The following is a 23,150-nucleotide window of genomic DNA, read 5'->3' on the forward strand; positions in this document are numbered from 1 at the left end:
ACAGTAAAATAACTACCTTTAGATAAAATTTGGTTAATCTAATGAATAAGCAACCATAAAAGTTGAGGTGACCAACACGTAAAAAATATTGCAAAAACACCCAACAAGACTGGCAACATCAAACATTAGTAATAAACAAGCATATTACTGAATAATGAATTGAAAGGAACAGAATAAAACAATCTTTTATAACTAATAATAGGCTGACCCAAGCCCTCTTGGCTGTTAAGAGTAGTTCTCAACTAACCCACTGTGAAAAAGGAAACTTAACAACATGAAAAAACTAAAAAAAGGAATGCCCATGGAAGAAAACTCAGAGCACTATATTTAATCAGGAGAAGATAATCAGTATTCAAATTATGTGGAAGCCTGTTTGTTCCAATTTGCCCATAGATTAAGATTTTCTCCCATATTTGGAAAGGGATAATTTCCCCCTATTTTTATGTATTTATCTGGACCCTGAAGATCTCTATCTGGTGTCAAGATATCCTATTTTAATTGCACCTCTGGAAAGGTGTGGATGCTGGGTAAGATGGTCCTCTGAATTAGCCCAAAGGGTAAAATAAATTTTAACCCTTGGAAAGTTGTCTGAATCTTGCTGACCATCTGGGAATTAGATGTTCATTTATGATCTCATAACCAATTATGAAAACCTTATACAAGAACTAAAACCACTTCTCTTTTATCCTCATAGTACTAAATCTATGAAATTATATAACATCTCCAAAACATGGTTTAATTCAAGCTGTGCGCCAGCAAAAAAAGTTAACATGTATCAACAGTATCTGATTTTTGAAGAGAAGAATAAACGGAAAAGTTCCGCTTCAGATGCAGACCCAATAAAGAGAATACAAATACTATGCAGTAAGAAGGAATATGCTAGAGAAATATGGTGACGATTCAAGCAGCAAAGGTAAAAAATACATCCATTTTTGGGAAATTAATTACTGGTAAACTCTCTGCAATCAAGCCTTTAATATCTTCCTGTACACCGCCTGACCAATGAACCTCTTTTTTCAAAGAGTTAGCTGAGGATGCTGTGCAAAGTTCATTTCCATTACCTATAGACCATACATCTAAATGGCTCCCTGTAATCTCACATGAGATCAAATCCCACATAGAGCGATTGAAAAATACCAAAGTGCCAGGATATGATGGTATTTCACCAGAACTTTTGAAAGAAAATGTCGGGCCGCGGGGTGCCCCCTGGCGGTAGCGGCGACGGGTCCGGGGGGGCGGTCCCGGTGGGTCCGTTCTGGGTGCCTCGGCGGGGCCGGCGGGTACCCTGGTCGGCGGAGGCTCCTTCCCAGGCGGCCTCAGATACACGGGTGTCCTTTATCTGAACCGGGGGGGGGACTGGTCAGCACTTGGCTCCACCCAGGCCAGCTGCGCCTTCACGCTCAGGGCAGCCTGGCCTCCTTCAACAACGTCAGCCACGTTCCCACTGGCAAACCTTCCTCCTCGGCCCGCCTCCAGAGCATCCTTAAATCCCTCTTCACCCTCAGCTCCACCCCCGCTCCCAAGTGCCTCCACCCAGCGTCATCCCCGCCACCTGAGGCCACGCCCACTGCACCCACCTCCCCCTGGCCCATTGGGGGGTAGCCTGTAGGGTCGTCTCGCCTCCCTCCTGCCTTTCTGGCCTATTGCCTGCCTCCCCTGTGGCAGACAGCCGCCCCTGCCCCTGCCGGCGCTGCCTGGGAGGCCCGGCTGCCTCCTGGTTGGCCGTCCCAGGCGGGCCGGCCCCTTCCCCCGCCCTGCAGCCTCTGGCTGTCGCCTGGGCCGGCCTGGTGCGCTGGCGTCTGGCGGCCCCACCCGGCCTGGCGCGGCCCCCCTCGCGCCGGGGCTTCTTCGCCGCCGCTGTGCGGCCGGCCGCGCTCCTGGGCCTCTTCCCCAGCCGCTGGTCGTCCTGCTTCCCGGCGCTCCCGGCGGCGGCGCGGCGGCGGCTGGCGGGCTTGCGGGAGCACCGCGGCTCTCTGCCGCCGCCGCGGCCTTCGGGGCGGCGTGGCTCTCCGCCGCCGCTGCGGCATTCAGGCCCCCTGCGGCCCCCGTTGCCAGGTGAGTGGGGCCGGGGTCTTCGTCGGGGAGGGGGTGTGGGTGGCGTAGTCTGAGGCCGCTGCCCCGGGCCTCGGACAGAAAATAAGACTAGTGGGCCTCTTTTTTGGCCCCTCTCTTTACTTATATTGATGACTCAGGCTGTGCACCTAAACAATGGGGTCTGGCCATAATATTTCCCTTTTATAAAAAGGGTAAAAGCGAATCTATCAAACTACAATCCGATTAGCTTGTTAAATGTTATTATTAGTAAATTATATACAGGGCATCTCTTAGATGAATTTTTAGATTAGCTTGGTCAAGAGAATGTTTTAGTAGTAGAGCAGGCGGGTTTTAGATCAGAGAGATCAACACTCGATCAATGTCTGATTATTCAACATCTTATTGAGAAATACTCATCCAAGGGAGTAACTTCACTATATGCTGCTTTTGTGGATTTTAAATCTGCATTCGATTCCATATTAAGAATTCAGCTATGGGACAAATTGTCAAAGTCATCCTTAGACAGAAGACTCCTATATTGTTTATGGGCACTGCATGATCAAACTCTTTTAAGAGTTAGATGTAGCAAACAAGGGCATCTTTCTGAGCCTATTCAGCTTAGACAAGGATATTTACTAGCTCTGATTTTATTCATTTTTTTATATAAGCAATTTAGCTAGCTAGCTTAATACCCCTGAACTCCATCCCCCTAAACTTGGGGGTGATCTGTATCAATGCTCCTGTGTGCTGATGACACAGTGCTACTTTCAAGAACTCGGGTAGGTCTTAGGAGAGCTCTTAGGAAGCCCTCTTCATACTGCGGAAGTAAATTCCTTACCATCAACTACCAGAAAACTAAAATAGTAGCTTTTGTGAATACACCAAAAAATAGATCATGGTCAATCAATGGTCATCAGATTGAGCAAATTAAATGTTTTAAATATTTTGGAGTAGTTATACAAAAATCAGGTCTAGGGTCAATCACAGTAAATGTACTGCCAATCAATGTAGTGCCAATCAAGGAGGAAGACTAGCAGGTACTATCACAAAATTCTTCCGATCACAAGGGCAACGTTGTGTCCCTGCAGCCCTTAAGCTATTTAGGGCTAAAGGGGTGCCCCAGTTATTGTGTGGGACATTTGTAGGGCCTCCCACCTGATGTTTCGCCCCACAAGGAAGAGTGCAATCTAACTTTTTAAGGACAATTTTACAGATCCCCAGGCATGTATCTAATGTTAGGGTAAGACTGGAGACAGGTAGCATTAAAGTTGAAGCATGGGTATGTGTATCATCCACATACATGTGGCTGGAGGGACATTTTAATCCCGAAGGCCTACTCCCATTTACACACAGAGACAGCTTTCAATCTAAGTCTCGGCTTAAGTCTGTTCAGAGTCATATTAGTAGAACTGGCTTATCTCTTCAGGTCCTCCTATCCTGTGGTTATGATCAGGCAAAGAGATTAGTAAAACACGACAGAGGATATAGAACACCAAACTGATATTGCTAGCTTACAAAATGAGTATGTGTGGTCAATTTTTCAAAATATTGTGAAGCAAGCAGTGTCCAGATTTGTTGTAGACAAGCGGTAAATTCATTATGACTGTTGCATCCTTGAGGAAAAGGGTCCGAACAAAGGGGGGAAGAGGACCATAAAACCTTTTAACACCTTCACAGGAAGCCTACAATAAAACTTCTGTATTGGAGGGGGGACTACAATTCCCATGAGTACCAATTGTTAAAGGGACAGTACATAGTTCTACTACACAGATACTGAGGCTTTCTAAGCTGTGGTTACAGTACAAGCAGTTTACTTAACATCCTTAGAAATAAATAGGTTCAGAAGAGGTGCCTGGCCCTTCCTTGCCTGGTACTCTAGCGAGGTGCCTGGCCCATCCTTTTGCCATATTGGAAGGCAGATGTAATCTGGAAAGACTTTGCTCCTGTCTGTTAAAAGAGTTGGAAACTATAGAGCATATGTTTTTTAGCAGCCCATATTATAGGGAAGTTTGTGATAAGATGATCATACCGTTATTAGGTAAAATTTCTGGTCTTACTGAAAAAGCTAGACTTGATTACCTTCTGTCTGATAAGAATGCCAACCTATCAAGTAGCCAAATAGCGTTTGGTGATATTCAGGTCTTGGAAATTTTATTGTACTGATTTTAATTCCAATCGTTTTATTTGTTCTATTTTATGTTTTGAATTCTCTTTTAGTACAATGATGTTATATGATTGGTCAAAAGACTGTAAATAAAGAAATGAATGAATATCCACGTGTGTTGTAGTATGTTATTGGGATTCCCAGACATGGACTTTGGGATCATGCCTGGGGAGTGGGAGAGGTGTAAGGAAAATGCTCAAACAGGCTCCTAAAGGTAAAAGTTTGATACTTTGGTTCAGGCTTTTGTCTTTGCAGGCCTGTGCTAAGCCTCTTTGGAGAAAAACGTACCTTAGCCTGCTAATTGGATACACTTGTGGGTTGTTCAGTTCTCTTGAGAAGATGTCCTTGAGGAGCTTGGAGCCTGGTAGCTGAAGTCATCTGTAATCTGCAATCCACATAGTTTCTCATGCTGTAATGCCAATTAAATGGCTGATCCCTGAATGGTTCCTTGGTTTGGTGGGCTGACCACCACAAGAACTCAAGAAATCTCATTGTCTCTAGGCAAAGTTCAGTACCTTTACCTTCCAGCCATTTTTGCCTACCACTGTGTAAGAAGAGGAGCTTCTTAGCTCTGTGTCACTCTGTCATAATAATAACAACATTCGCTTTATATACTGCTCTTCAGGACACGCCCACAGAGCAGTTTACAAAGTATGTTTTATTATCTCCACAACAATAATCACCCTTTGAGATGGGTGGGGCTGAGAGAGCTCTAGAAGAGCTGTGACTGACTTCAAGTGGAGGAGTGGGGAATCAAACCTGGTTAGATTAGATTAGAGTCCCGTACTCTTAACCACTACACTCGAGGCAGGCGCCACGGGGCCGGAGGGGGCGCCAGGGCGGAGGTGCATGCCACGGAGCTGGTGTGGCTGGTGTAACACTGTTCAGAGCACAGAAATCTACTACCAACCTGTACGTTCCATCCTTTTTCTTCACTGGTCAAATGGGTGCATTATTAATGCTTTCCATTTGAACTAGAACTCCTTGATTCACTAGAGATTCTATAATCTCTGCAATTGGCCCCTCTGCCTGTTTAGGAAAAAGATAATTGCCTCTGTGGTTTTGGGTCCTTCCCAACTATTAATACTTTTGCATCTATTTTCCCACACTCATTGCTGTTTTTAATTCCCAACTGAGGGAATTCTTTTATCCATTCCTCTTTCCCTTGAGGTTTTATCTCCTGAGGTTCTTTTAAAGCACTTGCTTTCTGCACTGAATAAATGGGAAGAGAGATGTCTCCCCCATTGGGCATCTGCCACAGGCAATCATTGGACAAGTCTATCACCAACTGGTGCTCTTTTAAAAAGGGGTTTCCAATGAATCCACATTCCTGATTGTTAGCTACACAAAATTCTATCTCAGTTTTCAACGATCCTATTTGAATGGGACAAAGATTCATTACTTTAGCAAAAGAATCATTTCCTGCAAACCCTGTCAACTGTACTTGGTCTGTTTCTTTCACTGAAAAGCCTTCAGGTACATATTCAGGTTTTAAAATGTTGACAGATGCTCCTGTATCTAACAAAATAGAAAGATGGTTGTTGTGGGTTTTCCGGGCTGTATTGCCGTGGTCTTGGCATTGTAGTTCCTGACGTTTCGCCAGCAGCTGTGGCTGGCATCTTCAGAGGTGTAGCACCAAAAGACAGAGATCTCTCAGTGTCACAGTGTGCAATACAGCCCGGAAAACCCACAACAACCATCGTTCTCCGGCCGTGAAAGCCTTCGACAATACAAAATAGAAAGAGGCTGTTTCTCCCCTTCCCCCAGTCTTGCCTCCAAAATAGGTCTCCCCCAACGATCAAATCCACAACTCATTTGGGGTACTCCTGGGGAGGGCCCCCCTATTGCTGTTTGGAGGTGGAAGGGAGAGGATCCTTGGGCATGGAAGGGAGAGGACTCTTACCTTTCAGTCCTCTTGCACACGCTTGTGGTGCAGTCTGGTTCCGTGCAAGTGCACAAGCTGCATCCTCTTGCTGTTTTATTATTTCTGCCAGACCTTTAATCAGTTCAGTAGTGGGTTTCCTGTCCCATTTCTCTCTTGGTTCTCCAGCTTCCATCAATTTTTCCCATATCCCAAATCTAACTCCTTCATTCCAATCCCGTCTGGGTGGTCTTGGAGGGTATTCCCAGTTTTGCACCCCTGAATCCTCTTGAAACCTCCTAGGTGGTGCATTTCTTCCCCCTCTAGGACTGACCCATGCCGTGTTAGGTCTGAAGTTACCTCCTGAGGTGTTTGTGTAATTGTTCTGAGGTGGATTGGGCCTGAGGTGGATTGGGCTGTGCATCTGGTGCACGATTCCAAGGTCCATTATTAGAGAAAGTTACATTATGCAGGACCCCATTTTTATCTTTTCCTTTCTTGCTCTCTACCTTCCTACTTTCCCTAAACAAGTTTCCTGCATCTTTGATCCTTTCCAGGAGCTCTGGATAAGTCATGGGTCCTACAACAATTGGTCCCAAAATCATTTTTGTCTGAACATTCAAGCCATCTATCAACTCTTGTTTGAACTCTACTGTATTAAAGTCGGGTCTGCCCCTGGGAAGTCTCACCAGATCGCTGGCGATGCCCAAGAGCTCTTTACGTTTTATATATACTTCAGGGGATTCGCCTGGTTTTTGTTCCTCCTGATAATAGGCCTTTGAAATGCTTCTACCGGGCATTAATGCTTGCACACAACTGGCAAAAAATCCTCCCACACTTTGAACACCATTGTTTGTGTGAAGTTGAATTGCTGCCCATGTCTCTGGGTCTGTAGACTGCCTAGCAATTCACTTTATATCGTCTAGCACAAGCTCGGCGTGATGACTTACCTCAAAAAGCCATTGAAGGACCGTTTCTGCATTTAAAGGGCCAAATTTCTTTGCTATTGCTTGTAATTCATCAAACTTCATTGGGGCTATCTCTTCTATTTGATCAGTTGTGGCTTGGCCACCGTTCCGCTGTGTGCGGACTGATCTCCTGACCAAGGGGTTCTTTGGGCATGGACCTTCCGTGTCACAGTCTTCTCCCAGCTCTTCTAACACTGCCTGTGTGTTGTCATCACAAATGTTTTGGGCTGCTTCCCAAATATCTTCCTCGCAATCTACAAGGTTCGGATCACATTCTGGGAAAGAATCCAACCCTTCCACAACTGCAGAAATCAATCCCCTTTTTGTAGCTAAAGCATTTTTCAATTTCTGCATATTCTCCTTGCATTTCTTATGTTCCTGGCCTTCCATAGGTGGTTTGTGTCCTGTGATCACACGGATTGCTGCTTGGGTCTCTGCTATCTTAGTTGTTAGAGCAGACACTCTTTTTTCTGCCTTTTCTGCCATGTCCTTCCAGATTTGGCAATCTGTCTCCTTTTGCCGTAAGGCTGCAGAGTTCGGCAAATTTTGAGCCACTCTATCAAGATATTGTGCTTTACTTAAATCTTGCTTGTCTTTCAAATCCTCAATTTGATGTTCTTGATCACTTAATTTTGTTTTGCAATCTTGAAGTTTATTATTTTGCTCTTGGAGAGTCATCCATAATGTCCATATTCCAAATTTGTCTAACTGCTTTTTGTTTTTAGTCAAACATTTCAGTTCTTTATAGGTTAAACTTGCTTCCTCCAAAGGATTTTCTCCCTGGAGCATTTCAGGTTTTAAAATGTCAATTTCCCCTTTTTTATCCACCCATTTCTGTAGCGGATCTTTCTCTGCATGTTTGCTTTTCTTCTTTGTCCAGGTAAACAGTTTGGATTTCTGTGACTCTGGTTCAACAGAGGTCTTATTCCCCATGTTGAGCTAGTGGTTAAATTTTTACTGTTGCAAAATCATTTGCTCTCTTCCACTGGGTTTTTCTGTCAGTTCAAAGATATGCGCGCAATTCTCCACCAAATCTGTTAGCTTAACTTTCAGCTAGCAGGTTGCTATGCGAAAGGGGGGGACCTTTGACATGTCTTGAACTGAACAGATCTTTCCCAAATGAAGAGAGAGCAAGGATACAACACAGGCCGGGACATAAATTTAGTAAGTTTTATTTAAATCATTTTGTATAGGTTACAGAAACTTAAAAATCATGGTATAGCATAACTGAAAACTATTAGCAATACAATAAGGCATAATGAATTATCTTACCAATCCTGGAGATGTTCCAGAGGTTCACATCAATGGAAAGAGTGGGAGAGCGCTTCGCCAATCTGAAAGGGAATGGAGAGAGATAGCAAGGAAGTGCTCCTTACTTTCTCTCCTCCTAGCTTCTTAGAATCTATGGTTTTTACTGCTTATTTTTATATGGTTTAGGCCTGCATCGTCCCACTCAAATCCACCAATGAGATTCCTCCTAGTCATCTGGCAGCGGAAATCACCTGAAAATTGTAACGTTTGCAAAATTTGCCCCAAAACCATAACATCTGCAAAATGGTCAGGTCACCCTGATCCCTCAATATTTGCTATCATTACTCATATGAATAACAACATGCGTCAACAAAAAGCCCCTAGATTTTAGCTTATTGCCACGTAGCTGTCCAAAGGTTCATTTGGATTCCATTTTGTTTGGTTCAGTATATCCTGAATTCCTTATAACTATATATGATTAAGGCCTATGTGATTGATATATGCATAATGATTGCTAAATTATTTCATGTAGAGTTGTGATAAGATTGATTGAACCGTGAATATATGGATATATGCTGGCATGTATATGTATTTCCAGTAAAACAATCATGTGGCTAAATGTTAGTGAGATGTTAAGAGTCAAGGCAGCATTCCTAAATGACTTGGGTTAACTCTGCAGAAAGACAGTTGGAGTTTCTTTTAGAGAGAACAGAAAAGGTCCTATTTGTTGGGGTTTTCATTCATTTCTCTCTTTTATTTGTGTTCTCTTAACTGTGCACATGTACCCATGGTTCTCCTTTTCAAGAAGAAAAGGGCAGATGTAAGAATTACTGTATTTTAACGTCTTGAATCTTAAGAGTCAGAAAAAAGGAAAAAAGATGGTCCTTTTAAATTGCGGCATGGATTCTGTCAGCCCCCCCCCCCCCCCCCGCCAGTCTCTGTGACACTGTTTTAGAGAATGACCGAATTTTGGAGTTTTCAAAATACCGACCTATTGATTTTGTCTCCATCCACAGCTAATGCAAACATAGGCATAGCAAACACTGCTTGTTCTTCCCTGTTCAGAGAACATGTCATTTGGAATCTTTCCCAGATGAGACACAGCTTGTGTCAAATATAACTTTCTGGTGCTTTCCATACTTAAGATGGATTCCAGGATTGATTGATAGGCTGGCTTCACTATACAGGAATACAACACCCTGGCTGGGTGCAGCAGCTGTGGGCTATGCACGACAGGCAGCATAGTCAGCATGCGCCGCCCCAGCCACCCGCTGGCCAATGGGCCCAGCTTTGCTGCATGATGACATCATCATGCAGTCTGGCAGGGCGCGTGCCACCCATGGGGGGAGGGGCTGCGGGCACCAGAAACTCTGGCACCAGCAGTGACTACACTACACCAAACTGGCTGGCCAACAGAGCTGGCTGGCATGGATGGACTCTTGGCTAATGCCTTGGTAAGAACAACCAGCCTTGGAACCAAGTCAGATAGCCAGCTTGCATTATTTTAGTTAGATTGCGTTTAGAATAGCTAAGCCTTATTTGTTTGGGTGCCTTGCCTAAATGTCTGACAAGAGTGATTCCTGCTTTGCATACTCTTCTATGTTCTTTAATAAACTACAATTATAAATTTTACCCGCCTATCTCCAGAGTTACTTGCCAAAGGTATACATGCAGAGTGGACCTGAGGCTGAAAAGTCTCACAAAACATAGACCAGAGCCTTCTGGATACTCCAAGGAGTCCTGGAGGGCTGCGCATCAGCGTTCAGGAACGGGAGTGAGGGTCTTAGGGACTTGACAATCCCTTTTAGCATTATAGGCACTGGTAATTTTAACTAAAGGTTAGCATTTTGATTGGTTCTTGAGGATTGAAAATGGCTGCTGCTTCCATCTGTTGACAAGTGGGCGTGAGCCTTTTGAAGGAACTCCTTGCCTGGCAAGAAAGACCTTTTTTTTTCTGTCTGCCTCTCAGTTGGAAACTCTGGCCTGGACTGGCAAGAATAGACTTTTAAGGGAACATTAGTGAGAGATATTAATTTGGAGTTGATTTAGTGGGTACTAGAGAGATACGTTTGTAGTATTTCAGTTAGTTAGGTTTTAGTATGAACAGTAACGCCCTATGTGTTTTGGGCCTTGCCAGAATGTTTATTCCACTAATCGAGAAATTTTATTGTATGTGGAATAGTGTTTTAATGTTTATTCATAATATTTTTATTGTTTTTAAACTGTATGTTATAAATTGTATGTTGTTACACCGCCCTGAGCCCGTCTAACAGGGAGGGTGGCCTAGAAATGCAATAAATAAATAAATGTTGATGAAGGGTGATCACTGCTAGTTTACTGTCTTTTGATTTATTTGTCAAAGGTGTGCACACAGTCATAGGGACCAGGTGGCTTCTTATGTTATGGACTAGAGTCCCCCAGGTACTCTTGGAGGTCTTGAGCTGACTGGTTTCAGTAGTTGGGCTAGAGTGGGGGGGGGGGCTTCTAGCTCTATACACCAAGCCACTTGACCTCTCATTGGGCCAGCACCTGTCTTCAAGCCTACTTCCACTCTGCCTTGCTACATACCCTGTGGTGTGGTGCTCTTGCTGTGCCCAGCCATACATTCATCTTTTGGCTTTGTCAAATGCTTCCAGTTCTGGACCCATGTTTCCTCTTCCCCTTTGGATTGTCTGCTGCCTGGAAGTTCTGACCCCTGCTTTGGGATGTGGAACCCCTGCCTGAACCTGCACAGAAAGGTAGCTTACTCTGCCCTCTGCAGAGTAAGCTACCTTGACGGAGAGCTGCAAACTCTCCATCAAGGGTCCCAACCGGTGAGGGAGTATGCCGCCCGATTTCGGCAGCTGGCTGCCAAGTGCGCTCACTGTGAGGAGGAGACAAAAATAGTGATGTTCTGAGATGGGCTGAATCCCAAGTTGTTGGACAGAGCTTTAATGCAAGATAATCCCCCAACACTTTTGGGCTGGATACAACTAGTGTGTGAGGTGGAGAACCGCACCCAGATGGTCCGTCTTGTGGAGCAGCAGCAGGCCCGGAGTGCACGGAGAGCCCTGCTGGCGCCAAAGGGGGGCAGCGGCGCCCCTGTAGGCCATGGAGCTAGAGAAACTTGATGGAAACAAGGTTTGTGTCTACAATGTGGGCAAGATGGACATTTTGCAGCTCAATGCCCTCTCCGAGCCCAGCCGCCGCCTCCGGCTCGCCCAGTTCCGGCCCTGTGCACCGGCCGCGGATGTGGAGCACCGAAAAAGGGTCGTCGGGAAAAGGAGCTAGAAGCCGAGGAGGCGGTGTTGAAGTCTGATACCCAACTTTCAGACCAGAATACTCCTCACTTGCCGTTGGGAAATGAGATGGATCTGTCGTGAGGAGGCCTCGGCGGTAGATCAAAAAGAAAACCACTTCGGAGGAGGTGAGAGACCGAGGGGCCGTTTTATTTATACCAGTGATGCTTCTTAATCCCAAACGGGGGACTCATGTGAGAGTGCAGGCTTTAATTGACTCTGGGTGTTCCCGGGATATAATCGCTCCTGCACTTGTAAATGGATTGGGGCTAGAAACCCATGAGCTGGAAACCCCAATCATCTTTGAACAAATGGATGGCTCCAATATGAACCCAGCCATGCTGGAAAGTTGAAACGGATGGATGAACACTGGAAAAGACACCCTTTTATAGTAAGCCAAACAGCTAAATATCCGCTTATTTGGGGCATTAGATGGCTATGGGATCACAACCCGTACATCAACTGGACCTCAGGAGTAATAGTGTTTAACAGAGAGTACTGCCAAGAGCATCAATGGAGTACGGAATGGGGTGGGGAAGCCCCAGGAAAGCTAGAAAAAGCCCTTTTAACTACAGAGGAACTCAGCCTGATCCCAGTCGAGTACCAGGATATGGCACAAGTGTTCAGTGAGGAGGAGGCGGATAGTTTGCCACTTCATTGAAAGACGGACTGTGCCATTGAACTGATTCCGGGGAAGAGTCTCCCCAAGGGAAAGCTGTATTCAATGAGCCCAGCAGAGAGAGAGGAGCTTCGGAAGTTCATAGATAAAAACCTGGAGAGAGGTTTCATCCGCCCGGCTAGCTCCCCCCATGCAGCACCTGTGCTGTTTATAAAGAAAAAGGATGAGGGATTGAGACTTTGCACGGATTTCAGAGGCGTCAATGCAGTGTCTACGACCAATGCCTACCCAATCCCTTTGATTCGAGATCTGCTAAGTGTGGTGGCACAGGGTAAGATCTTTTCAAAATTGGACTTGAAAGATGCTTATTTTCATGTCAGAATTAAAGAGGGGGATGAATGGAAAACTGTTCAATACACCCTTAGGACAATAAGAATATCCCGTCATGCCTTTTGGCTTATCCGAGGCTGAGATAATTGACAAACAATTATCAATAATTTGTCAATTATCTCAGCCTGAGTGCCTGTGGGCTTTCGGGGACCACAGTTCTCTTTGTCAGATGCAGCTGGCAGGGAGAGCTGTGGTTATCGAGGGCTTATACTACATAGGAATTGTATACCTTCACTGCGGCAAACTGACTCCACACCAAAAGGAGATGTTTACATTTACAAGCAAAGGAATGTTTTGATTGCCTTCACACTAATTGCATTCTGTCTTCTTGTGATATATGTCCTGTTCTTTCCCCTCCCCTCCTCTTCTGTATTTGACCAGTTCGGATCAGGCATCTGATGAAGAGAACTTGATTCTCGAAAGCTTATGCTACAATAAAATAAAATTGGTTAGTCTTAAAGGTGCTACTGGACTCTTTTTGATTTGACTGACTATTATTGTTCCAGTTTCAGGACTACCCATTTCCTTTGGCAGGAAGGTGCTATCATGTATTCAGTAACAGAAGGGAAGAGACTGGCAATCTTTAGTTTATAACGGGTCCCCTGGGCACTATGGTGCCGGTCAACAACTTTCCTGACACCCAAGTGGCTTCAGATTGGCCACTGGAGATTTGATTGGCTGTACAGATTTTTTAAAATATTGCTTTGACAACAGCTGCAATTATAGCACAAGGATCTTCACTGTGTGACTGGAAGTAAGCTGTAGCAGGCATTCTGTGGCTTGCTCTGTCTCCTACAGAAGCCATTTTGTAGTTGCAATCACCACATGGTGGCAGCATTCCAAAGGTGTCCACAGGCAAAAAAATGTTTGGGCCCCCCCTGCTTTAAAGTGCTTTATATTACAGGAATTTAAGTGCTTTATAGTACAAGCATCCAATAGAAAGTTCACCAAACAGATGCTTAGGACAAAAAACCTACTGGTTCCATGACACCATCCGTCGGTCTGTGTCACTCAGCTTGCCATTCAATCAGTCAACCTTTGCTCTGATGTGGCGCCTACTTGCTTGTTCCTCTCTTCCTTGCTTGCTCGTTCACCACCCAGTTTTGCCCCTCAACCTTTCATCAGTTGCTCACCATCCTGTAGCCTCTCAACCAAGATATGTATAGGCCTTGCATCACTGTATATCTTCTGTATCTTTTTAAAAAATGGCACTCTGTTAGCTACCATGAGCTTTTGGGAAAGGCAAGGAGAAACATTCTAATAAATTACTAAAAAAGTAAAAGACACTGTTTGAGATATATTATGTTCTGAGGGGGATACCCATGAATTGAGATATGACTGTAGCATAACCAACATAAGGCACTTGGGTTAAAGTTCCCTGTCACCTGCAAGAGAAAGCCCCCGCCCCCTGGCAAAACCACGGTGGGCAGCAACCCATGTTTGGGTTTGAGGGCTTTCTCCCCAAAGAACTCCCTGGTCCCCCAGGGGCCATTATCAGGATTCTCATCCTCCTTCACAGCCAGAGCTGCTCTTGGCCCTGAGCTGAGTTCAGAAGCCTGTGAGGCTGTTTGGGGCAGGACTTAAGAACACATGAAGCTGTCTTAGACCAAGGCAAAGCATTAGTACACCTAGACCAGTGCAGCAGCAACTCTCAGAGTCTCGGGTGCAGAAAGGTTCCTACTTGAAATCTTTTTTTAACAGGGACTGAGCTGGGAACTTGCGAAGAAAATGGCTGCCCAGGTGACAGCAGCCTCTGACAATTGGAGACCCCGGAAAGGTCAAAATCCAGAGCAGCAGATTGACAAACAGGCAGTACATGGAAGCCAGCTGGCATACTACACAGCTTCACAGTACTGAGAATTGATACGTTGATTAATAATCCATAAAGTTTCTGTAGCCCAAACACTGGTTGTTGCCAGCTCTTTATTACAAAGTGGCACAAACAAGGTCTCATAAGAAGTAATAAATTCACAGAGCAGCACATTTTTGTGTGCTGGCGTAAATCAGTGCATCGTTCGCACTGGGATTCCTGGCAACTACTTGCCTCTATCATTTCCCTTTTTGCTAAAATTGTTAAAAGATTTGTTCTTGGGGGGGGGGGAGCAACGCTAGGAAGATGGTGGACGCTCCTTTCTAAGTCTCTGAGCCCAGCTTCCTCCCAACACTGCTGAAATACAATAAAAGCATCGACCTACGTTGGGAAAGACAGGCACAGGTAAGACAAAACCTCCCCAAACGCAGGCAGCCACAGTTAGAACCTTTTTTTGCCCTGGAAGGAGCTAGAAATGGCATAAAAGGTCCCTCTGGAAGTAGCCCCAATATGACGGAGCATGAAGATGGTGCAGCAATCTAGGAGCATGAACATGTGATTGTTCCACCCATTCCTGGACAGAAGGATCAAAGTAACCAAACCAGAAGGATCAAAGTAACCAAAGCATCTGATCAAATAAAAAATTAGTTATGCTTGAGTTTAGAGTCCAAAATCTCTTCAACTTTGTAGTGGATCTGGCCATCCACTAGGATTGGGTGTGGGGCTCCCCGGTCTGGATGCCACGCATCTGGAGGGGAGCCTTTTTCAGTAGACTGAAGTGGAATACGGGGTGTCCTTTTAAAAAATTCTTTGGGAGTTCTATTTCTACAGTTACATCATTGATCAGTCTTTTTATAGGAAAAGGCCCAATATATTTCCATCCAAGTTTTTTACTAGGTTGTTCTCCTTTAGGATTCTTGGTGGAAGTGTAGACAGAGTCACCTGGTCAGCAAACTCTTTGTAATCCTCTTTAGCTTTGTTTAGAGCTTCTTGGATCAAGTCCCACTGAGAAGTCAAATCGGTCCACCATTCTCCCAAATCTCCAGGCTTCTGGGAGTCGGGGCTGGTACCAAAAGGCACAGCATTTCCTTCATAGTCCTTGTACTGTTTTGAAAGGGGTAACTCCAGTAGATGAATGTATGGAATTGTTATACGCGTATTCCGCAAAGTGGAGAAAATCAAACCAGTTATCCTGTTGGTAATTAATGTAACATCTCAAGAATTGTTCTAATACTTGATTAGTCCTTACAGGTTGCCCATCTGTCTGTGGCTGTTGGGCGGAGCTAATACCTTGCTCTATGCCAGCAATCTTGAGAAGCTCCCGTCAAACGTTGGCAACAAACTGTGTTCCTCTGATATTACCTTAGTAGGAAAGGAATGCAGTCTCTAACTACATGTTTCATTAACAGACTCGCTTGTTTTTTAGCTGTAGTGCATGGAATGAAATGAGCTTGTTTTGAAAAAAATTCCACCACTACTAACATCCCTGTATATCCCTTTGAGGAGGGAAGGTCTGTAATAAAGTCCATTGAGATTACAGCCCGTGGTCAAGGAGGGGTTTCTAAAGGTTGTAACAGTCCAGGAGACCTCCCCTTCCTAGATTTTCCCACTATACACGCTTGACATGAAGTTACAGATGGAGATATATTTTTTCTCATATTGGGCCACCAAAATTGTCTCTGTACTAAATGCAGGGTTTGCAAGTACCCGAAATGGCCAGCAGTTTTTGAATCATGGCAGTGCTGTAGAATTACTTTTCTTGTGCTGGCTGGAATATATAATGGGTTTGCTTTATACCGAAGACCTTGGCCCTGGATCTCTTCCAGTCAGGGTTTCGCCCAGGACACAGGATGGAGTCATTGTTGGTTACCCTCACGGACGATCTTTGCAGACACCTGGATTGAGGAGGATTGGCACTGCTGATATTATGAGACCTTCCAGCAGCGTTCAATATGGTCAATTATGATATTTTGACCCACTGCCTCACCGATGTGGGGATACAGGGGACGGCACTACAGTGGCTGGCCTCTTTTCTCCACGGTCGAGGACAGAGGGTGGTGCGAGGGGAGAAATTGTCCTCTTGCCACTTGCTGGTGTGCGGTGTGCCACAGGGGGCAATACTCTCCCCATTATTGTTTAACATCTATAGGCGCCCCCTCGCCCAGCTGGTGTGAAGCTTCGGTATTACGTGTCACTGAATCAGCAGGAATTAGATCCCACAAACACAGCACGTGGATTTGGGACCCTGGCTTCCTGTTCCCGATGGGGCGGTACTTGTGCCGGCCCCAAGAGTCAGGATCCTGGGAGTGATCCTGGATGCCTCCTTGAATATGGAGGCTCAGGTAGCTGCAGTTGCCCCGTCTTCTTTCTTTCATTGGCAGACCAGGCAACTTGCCCCTTATCTCTTGCCCCTTACAGGTTATCAGTCTCTGTTCCCAGACCCGTGACTTAACTTCAATGATCCAGGCATGATCACCTCTAGGTTAGACTACTGTAATGTGCTCTACACAGGGCTTCCCTTGAATCTGATCCAGCGGTTGATACTGATCCAAAATGCAGCGTCACGTGTCATCACCGGAGTGCCGAGAGTTGCACCTATTGCACCAGTACTGCACCAGCTGCATTGGTTACCAGTAGAGTACCGAATCAAATTCAAGGTTTTGGTATTAACCTATAAAGCCCTAAGCGCACTGGGACCTGCGTATCTTTGGGACCGCCTCTCCCCATATGTGCCCCAGAGGACACTTCTATCTAGTGATAAACAGCTACTAATGATCCCTGGCCCCAGGGAGGCCCGCCTAGCCTCGACCAGAGCCAGGGCCTTTTCGGTCCTGGCTCCAACCTGGTGGAACATTCTGTCTAATGAGACCAGGGCCTGGCAGGATTTGTTGTTATTCCGCCGGGCCTGTAAGACAGAGCTGTTCCGCCAGGCGTTTGGTTGATGCTGGGTAGGGCCCCCGCCAGCCAAAATAGGGTAGAACGGGGCCCTCTCTAGTAGAACATCCACCTCCAAAAAAGAAGTTTCCTTCTTTAACTATTTTTCAATGACCGTTGGAAATGGATTAATGAACTGTTTGTGCTGCTTGTGTTTGTTTTTAAATATTTATATTCTATTTATTATGTTTTAAATTGTGCTTGTAATTTTAAGGTCTGTAAACGTGATTCACCTTGAGCCTGCCGGTGGGGGGCAGGGGGAAGGGTGGAATACAAATTTTAACTAAATAAATAATAAACACGATGGTGATTGTTGGACCCGTTGCTGTGGAACACGACCAAATCATCGCAGCGAATGCTTCCCTGTTACCTTGCTTTTCTGCGATTTCTCTTGGCACCTGTGCCCACCTCCTCCTTTCTCCCACCTGACATGGGACCGCCCCTCTGCCTCCCACCTGAATACCTCTGCCTGCAGCTTGGGCCATTTGTCAGAATCCCAGGCCAGCTCCTGAATTTGAATCCCATTCTTAGGCCCTGTCAGCCCTTCCCCAAGCCCTGCACCTAGGGGGTCACTGATTTGGGCCTGCCATTCATGCCTCCTCTCTCCCTCCAGGTGCCTTGCTGAAAGCTGCATTCATTTGCACCCAGGTTATCGCTCTCCGTTCCCAGAGGACCTTGCGAGAGAAGCTGGAGGAACGCTTTGGAGGCGGGTTTGAGCTCCGCAGCTGGTCTCGCCTGCCACATGGATCAGGCCTGGGTACGTGTCCTGTCCCTTGGCATACCCTGCGCCAGATAAGGAGCATCACACAGTGAACACCAGTCGGCTGTTGCTGCAGATGAGAGTTTTTTGGACACTTCCTGCTTCTGAAGGAGTCGCGAGCCGGGACCCCTCCCTCTCTACCATCCCTCTCAGCCAGTGATCTGCACTTAAGTTCACACGGGGTCCCTCGTAGGAAGCTAGGGTTGCCAGCTCCAGGCTGGGAAACGCCTGGAGATTTAGGGGTGGAGCCTGGAGAGGGCACGGTTTGGGGAAGGGAGGGACCTCAGCAGGCTCAACTGCCATTGAAGGTGGAGGTGGAACAGATGGCCATTCCTGAGGGCTTCGTGCACACACTGAACGCACATCTGCTCCTACTGCCTATGGGGAAGACACGCCTTGCCCACAATCTGCTCCAGGTACCGCCAAGGGGCTTTGTGCTTCGATGATGCTTGAAAAGGGGTTTCTGCCATGTCTGGACAGCCCTGCCCTTGCCCTGGACTGTATTCTTCTCCTGAACCATCAGACCGAATACCAAAGTCTAGCAATGTCAGTGTGTTGCACCCAAACCAAACTGGGTTCTAGTGCTATATTCAAGAGAAGCATCGTCTTCCGTGAACTGGACTCTGCTTCTTCAGATGCAGTGGGTGGATTCTCACTAGGCAGAACAGCCTTCCATTGTTCTGCTGGGAAAACTATTTAAGCAGCTGCACTTAGGAGTCTCTCTACACAAGATGCAGGGGCGCACGTCCATCAAGGGTCAGGAAGCGCAATGTTCGCTGGGAAGCATAGTTGTGAAAGGCAAAGCCAGTGGAGATTACTCGAGAGGGGTCGGATTCTCTCACATCCCTCTGCTGCCTCTGGCGTACTGGACTGTCTCACGTTCTGGGGCTTTTACCTGGCAACCCTCACTGCTTAAAACTTTGAATTAACCAAGCCCAAGCGGGGCAAAGGCTCTGGAAACGGAGATGGCAGAGATGGCGGGGGGCTGAGAGAGAGTCCATCCCCTCCGGAATGATCTGTGCCGGCTCTGTCATTTAAAACTATGCTTCCTGGCTAACAGTGAGTCTCCTGAGACATGAAAAATACGTGTCAAAAGTATTGGGCAGAGAGACTCTTAGAGAGAATGCATGAAAGGGGTAAGATATTTACTATTAATCACGTAACTCGCTCAGAAAGACTCACACAAAGCTGGGTTAGGGCTGCCAGCCTCCCTTACTCTAAACCGGGGGATGGTGGACAGGTCCCGATTCTGTCTTCTCATGCACACGCTCCGGAGGGGCTCTTATGAGCCCATTGAAGAAGAAAAGGAGGTCTCTCTTTTGGGTGAAATCGGCCCCAAACATCACGTTTTCACTAAATGTGCCACCCCAAAGCTACAGAAGTGGTGTCGTTGGCGGTCCTCTGGAGCATGCGCGTGCCATTCTCTCTGTGTGCTCCGGGGCTCTCGGCCTGCCCCCTCCCTCCTTGCTCCCCAGCCAGCCAGGCCAGTGCGGCCAGCGGGAGCAAGAAATGGGGGTGGGCCTTTCCTGCATCCCCGGGGAGGCCGGCTGGGTTCATGATGGACCAGATTCAGTTTGGTGCAGGGGGTAAGAGCGGCGGGGAGAAGTGGGTTTGAGTCCCCACTCCCCCTCCCCTTGGAGCCAGCTGGGTGACCTTGGGTCAGTCACAGCTCTTTCAGAGCTCTCTCAGCCCCACCCACCTCACAGGGTGATTGTTGAGAGGATAATGATGACACGTTTTGTTAACTGCTCTGAGTGGGCGTTAAGTTGTCTCAAGGGCGGTATGTAAATCAAATGTGGTTGTTGTTGTTCTTATTCTATTAACAAACACCATAAATAAAATGAGTAGTAGCAGTAGTAGTAGTAGTAGTAGTAGTAATAATAATAATAATAATAGCATTTCTATACCCCTCTTCCGGACAGATCAGTGCCGCGCTCAGAGCTGCAAACAAAGTCAGGTTATTGTCAATACAGCAGACAGGGTTGCCCGGTCCCTTGAGCCCCCCGGCGGGGGACTGGGAACCTGGTAGATGGTGAATGTGAAAGCCCCAAATCAGGTCCCAGCGCAGTAGTAGCTTCATACGGGCAGCCCTGCTGGATCAGACTGTTAGTCCTTCTGGTCCAGCTTTCCGTTCACACGGTGGCTGACCTGTTGCCTGGAGCGCCAACAAGCAGGGAACGGAGCACCCCCCAGGCATTGACTCCAGGAGACCAGGGGGTCCAGAGGTGGACTGCCTCTGGAGAGGGAGGGAGGAGCCACTGAGGGGCCTGCCTCACCTTCTTGGAATGCCGTCTACACTTGGAACCATCACTATGTCCGCTAGCAGCGAATGCCACAGTTTCATCACTCACTGAGCAAAGAAACATTTCCTTTTGCCGCCCCTCAGCTTCACAGGATTCTCCCAAGTTCTGCTGTTATGGGAGAAGGACAAAAAGTCCACCTTCTCCACCCTGTGCATAATTTTATAGCCCTCCATCACATATCCTCTATCCACCCCCCGCCCAGCCTGCCTGCCTGCCTTTGGAGGACTGAATAGCCCCGGCCTCCTTCAGCCTTTTCTGACTGGAAAGGTGCTCCGACCCCTTAATCATGAGAAGGGAAAAAGCTCTCAGTGTGACCCCCCAGGGTTGCTGGTGTAAAATGGGGCGTGTCTTGGGGCAGGGGGAGATGGTGACTGGGAGGCTTTTGCAGAGGGCTGCCCGAGAAGAGTGACTCACTCTTCTTTCTGCCCCACAGGCAACCTGGCTGTCCTGGGCAACTGCAGGAGCAAATACAGGCGGCAGAAGGTGGTCATGGCCCCCGGGTGTGAGCCTTCGACTGTCCAGCGCATGATGGAGGGACTCCAGCCTCACGGCAGTGGGCAACGTCTGGCTGGGGCTGGGGCTGGAGGCGGGGGCTTTCTCTGCCTCTTAACAAAGCAGCCAAGGATGCAGGGGGTCTTGCAAAGGATTCTGGCAGAAACAGAGGAGAGTTCAGCCAGCAGTCACCACCCCCCTGTAGAAACCACGGCAGGGCTTGGCATCCAGGGTGCTGAGGAACAAGCCCTCCATGGCTGCGTAGGAGATGGGAAGTGGAGCTCAGTGGTCCTTCCTAGGTAGGAATAAGAGCCGTGGTCTATTCCATTGCAAGCTGCATGACCCACCAAGCTAAACTGGGTGTGTGTGTGTGTGTGTGTGTTATTTACTGGGTGGAAGGGTAGCAAAGACATGTTTTTTTAAAAAATGTTGTGATCGATTTCTGCCGCAGCCTGAAAATGTATTCATCAGCATGCCTTCCTTTCAGGGACTGGGAAACTTCAGGCTCCACACGGAGCAGTAGGTGCTGCAGCTGTGAGCCCTTCTTGGGCCTCTTCTAGCTCCCCCCTTCCCCTCTGTTATATCTGATCTCTGCAGTAGCCCTTGGGGGAGGAAGAGGGCTGCTTTCAAAGGAGTCTGCCATCAAAGTCTCCTCCCTATAAAAGGTCCGGACCCCATCAGGCTGTGCTGAACTGCCGTCGCCTCTATTTCGCCCCACCCCTCTTCCCCATCTAGGGTCAGAAGCTCTGCAGGTGACTCGGGAGTTCACCTAGGATTGCCTGCAGGACGGGAGATGCTGCTGGCCCAGATGGTTGCGGCGGGCTCTCCATTTCCCCACATTTGCTGAAGCAACAGCACACTCACAAGAAATGTTTCGTGAGATGCACGTGGAGGATGAGGGCCTTGCCCTGTCTGGTGACCCAAATCGCAGCAGCTCGAAGACTCCTTGCAGAGGCAGGGGGGCTGAGGCGAGGGTGGGCTGAAGGGCCTCGCTGGCTTGGGAATCTCCGCCTCGGGTTCCTTCCCAGGACCTGCCCTCGTGGTCCACCTCTCCAGCTTCCTCCTGGGGCAATGAGTGTCAGTCAGGCCGTTTGATTGGTTTGGGTGTCAGGGGCGGGCTGCTTGCTGCAGACCAATGCTGACTAGAGCAGGAGTGTAGAGATGGTTCTGGTCCCATTAAGAACGTCTTCTGTAGCAGCTGATCTGCTTCTTTCCACCTCCCCCTTCTAGGCAGCCTCCTGTTTGAGTAAAAGTTCTGCCTGCCTTTTCCGTTTAGTTCCTGAGGTCCTTGCGTTCCAGGGTCGTCCCAAGCCTCTCTGTTCAGCTCCCAATTTTTCTCCTCTATCCTTCCTTCTTTCTCATTTCTCAGGTTGCCATATCCCACCCACCCCCCTCCATTCCCTGCCATCACTCAACCATTTACAACTGAGAACTCCTGGCCAATCCCCATAAGGCTATTTCAGATCAAGTGGTCTGAAGCGAATAGAAGTGTGAGTTTATTGAGTTCCATAAAACTAAGAAGACCCGGGTGGGACCTGGGTAAAAAAGGAGGATTGGACCAATTCCACAATTTATTGGATGAAAAGAACTGCCCTGTTGGACCTGCGGTTCGCGCAGAGGCTCAAATCGGATGAACAAGGAACGACGTCGCTGTTTTTGTCTCTCCTGCCAATCACCAGGATGTTCTCTTTTAAAAGTGAAAAATTCATGATCCACAACAAATTTCTACAATTATACACTATGAAACTGATTAATGTTTATATAATCACCAACAAAAAACATACAACATAAAAATTCCTCTTTAAACCATTTTGAAATTTATTCTATATTCCATCAATTATAAAAATAAAATATATAAAAAACTTTGTCAAACCTTTGTCAAATACAGAAAGCAATACGCAACCAATGCAAAACATTGTATGGTTTATAAACATGCAGAAGTTATCAATTGACAAACACGTGGAAAACCCGGAGTGTGGATTTCCGAAGGTGCTGCCGCCGGACGGCTGCTCTGTCCCTCGGCCTCTGGTCTGCTGAGTCCTGCAGGGCTCCATCTTGTCCCCGCTGCGTTTCAACATCTGCGTGAACCCACTGAGCAGCGTCATCGGATATTTAGGCTGGGTTATTATTAACCAGGAAGTGGGGGGTGCTCAGCTCTGTCTTGCGTTTCTGGCCAGTCCCAGAGTCTTAAGAAACCCTGAGCCAGTAGCTGGAGGCAGCTTGGGAGTGGAAACAGGCGAATAAACTGAAGTTTCATCCTGTCAAGATGGAAGTGCGAGTGGTGAG

At 47.1% G+C, this 23,150-nt stretch overlaps 1 long non-coding RNA gene across 1 annotated transcript; it reads left to right on the forward strand.

Moving 5' to 3' along the window:
* Positions 1-8,049: 8,049 nt before the first annotated feature.
* Positions 8,050-22,638, forward strand: LOC129334297 (uncharacterized). Its single transcript, XR_008597505.1, has 3 exons — positions 8,050-8,191; positions 17,923-18,066; positions 20,806-22,638. It is a non-coding gene; the product is annotated as an uncharacterized LOC129334297 (long non-coding RNA).
* The last annotated feature ends 512 nt before the right edge of the window (positions 22,639-23,150 follow it).

Source organism: Eublepharis macularius, chromosome 8 (assembly GCF_028583425.1).
Source record: "Eublepharis macularius isolate TG4126 chromosome 8, MPM_Emac_v1.0, whole genome shotgun sequence".
In the NCBI taxonomy this organism is placed as follows: domain Eukaryota; kingdom Metazoa; phylum Chordata; class Lepidosauria; order Squamata; family Eublepharidae; genus Eublepharis; species Eublepharis macularius.